We start from the raw sequence: 5,565 nt of genomic DNA, 5'->3' as shown, positions 1-5,565 counted from the left end.
GGCGGCCCTTTAAAAAAAACCCCCCCCCTTTGTTTTAACAAGGGCCGTGTCTTTTCCAATGGCCATGCTACTTGCAGTAGTTACACATGAGACTTGGACACGTATGCATTCATGTGAGAACCTTGGTTGCGAATAGACGTTTACTTCCTGCAGATTCCTATTTTGAAAGTTGAACGAGTACCCCACGCCCCACACACTGAAAAGGATGGAGATCGTTGCGTTAAACTCCATTCATCAACCAGTGCCAGGCAGCCTGTAAGGTAGTTTCGACCCCAACGCACCATAAAGAAAAAAACAGCAGATCCTCTAGAGAGGGTTCATGTTTTAAATTGCTCCAAAATCATTAAATCAACTAATTGATCAAGTGAATGAATATTAGCAGACTTTCTCCACCGATCAAATGCAATTTTAATTCACGTGCAAAACGGCCCTATATAGAATGATCAGCATGTCCTCTGCATGGGACGAAAATTGTATCTGTATGTCTCTGGGGCACGGCTCATATGCCTTCAAAACAGGGACAATTTCACTTTTATTAATCTGGCCTGTCCGAACCAGACAGGTCGCAATACGCGCGCTGAGCTCGACCTGTTAAAAACGCCCCCCCATGGAAGCAACAATATTCTTTCCACACCCTGACCCAGTCATGAGACATCTGCCATCTGTTTTCGAAAAGTTGAAAAAAAAAAAATCAACGTTATGCTCATCGAATTTTGGAAACTAAACAGAGATGTTTTGGCCACACTCAACGTCGGTTTGTAGCGGTTTCGGTTTGCAGCTGGATTACGCAGACACGAAATTTCCCCCTCCCTTGTAAATGCGATGCGCTCTTTTCCTGTATCCAACTGGTTTGAGATTTCGCCGGACTCCTTTAAATCAAACGTCGACCGCTTCAACTCTGTCTCATGTTGATTAACGTAATAGAGCTTTTTGCTACTCAAAAAGACAAACGCGAAAACAGGGGACAGAATAGGTGAATAATTCACAAAACTAGACACACTCGCATTCAACCAGGTCGCAAACATACAAATCCTCAAAAGAAAACCAGGAACTCAACAAACCAATTGCCTACAAATGCCAAATGTGAAACAGTAGAATGAGGCTACAATTTCCTAAATTGAATTATTTACGGCCCATGCCTAACCCACACGCCCCACTAACTCGTTGACCCTGGTCTTCAGACGGCCGTAAAGGCTGGGGATGTTAAGCACTGATCCCGCAGGTCCCGTATGAAAACCGCCAATGAATAACAGCGCAACGGACCTCGGAAGTGCCCCCGAGACAACTGCTACCAAGCCCCGTACCGTCACAAAAACAAAAAGTTTGCATACACGAGGGCATACACTGAGGCCTACCAAGGGCAAGGAAAGGGAAGGCCGCCTCGACTACTGCACACAAGTAAGAAAAAAAAAGAAAAAACTAGTCAGCCACTAAATCGGTACTTAAAATAACGAAAACTATAGGCATACTGGCAACTAACAAAACCCAGAAAATTTCAAACTAAGTGAAAAAAGAAACTAACAGATAGTTTCAAATAGCATATCTACAATGAAAATTTACGAAAACATGTTACAGCTGCTTCTCATGACTCACTCCTCCAATATGCTACAAAGTAGACAAACACGACTCCTAAAGGAATCCAGTGATAGGACTACAGCAGTGAATTCGAAAGTAAAGGCAGTGGTTTGACGAGCCCCCATGTTACGCTCAAAAACGGAGATATAAACATTTAAAGCGAGGACGGAGTCGAATGTACAGATCTTTGGTCATATTTATTGTACAGTCACAACACCACAAAGGCACCAACATGGAACATAAGCCAACGCAGCCAAACCAAAACCAGCGCACCCAAACAAATCAAACCAACAACAGACAATCACAACCAACAAAAGGAGCAAGCAGTGCGGGTCTTAAGGCCCACGCGGGGCACAGCAAACCAGGGAGTTGAACAGAGTCTCAAGCTCAGTATTCGCTGCTCTGCCTTGGACAGAAAGGACATCGGGGTTTTAAACGGGATTCAGGTTGAGCCCTTTCAGCAGAAATGAGCAGCCGCGGACAATCAGTGGGCAATCGGCCAGCTCATAATTCAAGCGCACCTGCAGGGGACAAAACCATAAACTGGCAGTACTAGGGAGGGACACGACGCCCTCTAGGGGCGTCACAGGGCTCGTCCGGGATTTGAACCCGGGACCTCTCGCACCCTAAGCGAGAATCATACCCCTAGACCAACGAGCCATGACAACCGTGCTGGCATACGTACGTTTTGGACGTAGCCACTGAGCAATAATCACATGAAAGTTAGCCTTTCCTGTCGCAGGACAACAAATGATTGGCACCGCCAACTGCACTGCATACAGGGCTCGTCCGGGATTTGAACCCGGGACCTCTCGCACCCAAAGCGAGAATCATACCCCTAGACCAACGAGCCACAAAAACAGCTGTGAAGCTGCTTTGCTTTTTCCGCACGAAGCATCAAGCGGCGCGAAATGCCTCGCAGTCATCACATGGAAATCATAACAGCGCCCTATCACCATGTGGCCACTTTGCGTCAAGGGAGAGAGTCGGAATATCACCGGCAAGGAAACGAGGGCTCGTCCGGGAGTTGAACCCGGGACCTCTCGCACCCGAAGCGAGAATCATACCCCTAGACCAACGAGCCAGACGGTGATTGGTTCAATGCTTGGTTTTTCCTCAACACAGTTCAGATTGCCAACAGCTTCAGAGCAGCAGCACGGTTCCGGGCGGCAACGTGTCCTGCGTCAACGGAGCACGCGTCCCAAGCCATACTTTCAGACCTTACAGAATGTGGGGCTCGTCCGGGATTTGAACCCGGGACCTCTCGCACCCTAAGCGAGAATCATACCCCTAGACCAACGAGCCACGACAACCGTGCTGGCATACGTACGTTTTGCACGTAGCCACTGAGCAATAATCACATGAGCCACTGAGCAATAATCACATGAAAGTTAGCCTTTCCTGTCGCAGGACAACAAATGATTGGCACCGCCAACTGCACTGCATACAGGGCTCGTCCGGGATTTGAACCCGGGACCTCTCGCACCCAAAGCGAGAATCATACCCCTAGACCAACGAGCCACAAAAACATCTGTGAAGCTGCTTTGCTTTTTCGGCACGAAGCATCAAGCAGCGAGAAATGCCTCGCAGTCATCACATGGAAGTCATAACAGCGCCCTACCACCATGTGGCCACTTTGTGCCAAGGGAGAGAGTTGCAATATCATTGGTAAGGAAACGAGGGGTCGTCCGGGAGTTGAACCCGGGACCTCTCGCACCCGAAGCGAGAATCATACCCCTAGACCAACGAGCCAGACGGTAAATGGTTCAATGCTGTGTTTTTGCTCAACACAGTTTAGATTGCCAACAGCTTCCGAGCAGCAGCACGGTTCCTGGCGGCAATGTGTCAAGCGGCAACGGAGCACGCGTCCAAAGCCATACTTTCAGACCTTACAGAATGTGGGGCTCGTCCGGGATTTGAACCCGGGACCTCTCGCACCCTAAGCGAGAATCATACCCCTAGACCAACGAGCCACGACAACCGTGCTGGCATACGTACGTTTTGCACGTAGCCACTGAGCAATAATCACATGAAAGTTGGCCTTTCCTGTCGCAGGACAGCAAACGATTGGCACCGCCAACTGCACTGCATACAGGGCTCGTCCGGGATTTGAACCCGGGACCTCTCGCACCCAAAGCGAGAATCATACCCCTAGACCAACGAGCCACAAAAACAGCTGTGAAGCTGCTTTGCTTTTTCCGCACGAAGCATCAAGCGGCGCGAAATGCCTCGCAGTCATCACATGGAAATCATAACAGCGCCCTATCACCATGTGGCCACTTTGCGTCAAGGGAGAGAGTTGGAATATCACCGGCAAGGAAACGAGGGCTCGTCCGGGAGTTGAACCCGGGACCTCTCGCACCCGAAGCGAGAATCATACCCCTAGACCAACGAGCCAGACGGTGATTGGTTCAATGCTCGGTTTTTCCTCAACACAGTTCAGATTGCCAACAGCTTCCGAGCAGCAGCACGGTTCCGGGCGGCAACGTGTCCTGCGGCAACGGAGCACGCGGCCAAAGCCAGACTTTCTGACCTCACAGAATGTGGGGCTCATCCGGGATTTGAACCCGGGACCTCTCGCACCCTAAGCGAGAATCATACCCCTAGACCAACGAGCCACGACAACCGTGCTGGCATACGTACGTTTTGCACGTAGCCACTGAGCAATAATCACATGAAAGTTGGCCTTTCCTGTCGCAGGACAGCAAACGATTGGCACCGCCAACTGCACTGCATACAGGGCTCGTCCGGGATTTGAACCCGGGACCTCTCGCACCCAAAGCGAGAATCATACCCCTAGGCCCCCCATACTCAAATAGCGGCCCGCGGGCCACTTGTGGCCCGCGGGGCATCTATTTGTGGCCCTCGAATAATTTTGAAAAATTAAAAAAAAAAAAAAAATTTTTTTTTTTTTTTTTTTTTGGTCCGATCGCGCTGCCGGCTCTTATTTTGAAATCGCACCACAGACGCTAGGAAGTGGTCGTGCGTGTCTCCGCCCCCTCAATCAGTTTCTCCCTGCAGGCTCCAAACAGAAGTGACTATGAGGGTGGCAGAGGCTGTTGTGAGGTAGACTACTGAAGGGAAGTACGGTAGAAAATTGTAAATAAATTATTTACAAAGTTCTCTTTGCCTCGTTTTTGAAAGTAATGGTCCACATTTCATTGCATACAGTGTGTTAGGACTTAGAATTGGTTTAGCACTAGCTGTAGCTAGTTGCTAACACAAATGAAGGCAAATTGTGTTTGAGCTCTGCTGGCAGCTAACTAGGGGTAGCCTACTTAAAACGAATTGCTTGATAAACTTTTCACACTTTTAAACAGTCCCCAAATAGTTCGTTTGGAAAGCCAAGCCCCTCATAAGATTTCAAACAAAGTTATGAGCAACTTGATGATTTATTATTGGCTGTTGCATTTAATCAACATTGCATCAATGTGCCATTTTCTTGTTGGCAAAACCTGGTGTCCTCCTATCTATGTGTCCTCTTTGTTGGGTCCATTATTGCATCTGATTCTCATTATGCACGTGAGAGCTGCATAAACAAAGTCATAATAAGCAAACATTTGTTTGAAAGTGTTTCTTCAGGCTTATTGGTTTTCTCACTAAGAAATAAATGTTTATGAATGTAGTCTGCAAATATAGGCTAATCTTATGTCATTTATGAAAGATAATCTTATGTCATTTAAAAAAAAAATACTGAAGGGTGGGTGGCAATGACAGCAAGGCAGGCACCTCACCCCACAGTGCTCCAGAAAAATGCAGGCCCTTTATGAGAGAAATGTTCTCCCATCCTGTCACTGGAAACTAAATATCTGCTGTGGGTGTGAGTGTGTGTGTTTTGTGATTACATGGCCTTATCTTTTTTTTTTTTTTTTTAAGTATATTTTTTTGGTGGGGGTCGTGTCGTGTCAGCCCGGCCCGGCCCTTTATTGGGAGGAATTTTGAAAAACTGGCCCTCGGGGACTTTTAATTGAGTACCCCTGCCTAGACAAC

The 5,565-nt window shown here is 47.9% G+C and overlaps 10 non-coding genes across 10 annotated transcripts; all 10 read right to left on the bottom strand.

The window, feature by feature from the left end:
• Positions 1-2,163: 2,163 nt before the first annotated feature.
• On the bottom strand, positions 2,164-2,235 carry trnap-agg (transfer RNA proline (anticodon AGG)). Its single transcript has one exon. It is a non-coding gene; the product is annotated as a tRNA-Pro (tRNA).
• A 121-nt stretch (positions 2,236-2,356) lies between these two features.
• trnap-ugg (transfer RNA proline (anticodon UGG)) lies at positions 2,357-2,428 on the bottom strand. Its single transcript has one exon. It is a non-coding gene; the product is annotated as a tRNA-Pro (tRNA).
• A 159-nt stretch (positions 2,429-2,587) lies between these two features.
• trnap-cgg (transfer RNA proline (anticodon CGG)) lies at positions 2,588-2,659 on the bottom strand. The gene has a single exon. It is a non-coding gene; the product is annotated as a tRNA-Pro (tRNA).
• A 149-nt stretch (positions 2,660-2,808) lies between these two features.
• Positions 2,809-2,880, bottom strand: trnap-agg (transfer RNA proline (anticodon AGG)). Its single transcript has one exon. It is a non-coding gene; the product is annotated as a tRNA-Pro (tRNA).
• Positions 2,881-3,024: 144 nt separating this feature from the next.
• Positions 3,025-3,096, bottom strand: trnap-ugg (transfer RNA proline (anticodon UGG)). The gene has a single exon. It is a non-coding gene; the product is annotated as a tRNA-Pro (tRNA).
• A 159-nt stretch (positions 3,097-3,255) lies between these two features.
• Positions 3,256-3,327, bottom strand: trnap-cgg (transfer RNA proline (anticodon CGG)). The gene has a single exon. It is a non-coding gene; the product is annotated as a tRNA-Pro (tRNA).
• A 149-nt stretch (positions 3,328-3,476) lies between these two features.
• Positions 3,477-3,548, bottom strand: trnap-agg (transfer RNA proline (anticodon AGG)). The gene has a single exon. It is a non-coding gene; the product is annotated as a tRNA-Pro (tRNA).
• Positions 3,549-3,669: 121 nt separating this feature from the next.
• trnap-ugg (transfer RNA proline (anticodon UGG)) lies at positions 3,670-3,741 on the bottom strand. Its single transcript has one exon. It is a non-coding gene; the product is annotated as a tRNA-Pro (tRNA).
• Positions 3,742-3,900: 159 nt separating this feature from the next.
• Positions 3,901-3,972, bottom strand: trnap-cgg (transfer RNA proline (anticodon CGG)). Its single transcript has one exon. It is a non-coding gene; the product is annotated as a tRNA-Pro (tRNA).
• A 149-nt stretch (positions 3,973-4,121) lies between these two features.
• On the bottom strand, positions 4,122-4,193 carry trnap-agg (transfer RNA proline (anticodon AGG)). Its single transcript has one exon. It is a non-coding gene; the product is annotated as a tRNA-Pro (tRNA).
• Between the last annotated feature and the right edge of the window lie 1,372 nt (positions 4,194-5,565).

Source organism: Engraulis encrasicolus, unplaced genomic scaffold, assembly GCF_034702125.1.
Source record: "Engraulis encrasicolus isolate BLACKSEA-1 unplaced genomic scaffold, IST_EnEncr_1.0 scaffold_1746_np1212, whole genome shotgun sequence".
Lineage (NCBI taxonomy): Eukaryota > Metazoa > Chordata > Actinopteri > Clupeiformes > Engraulidae > Engraulis > Engraulis encrasicolus.
This window is presented reverse-complemented; position numbering and strand designations above follow the sequence as displayed.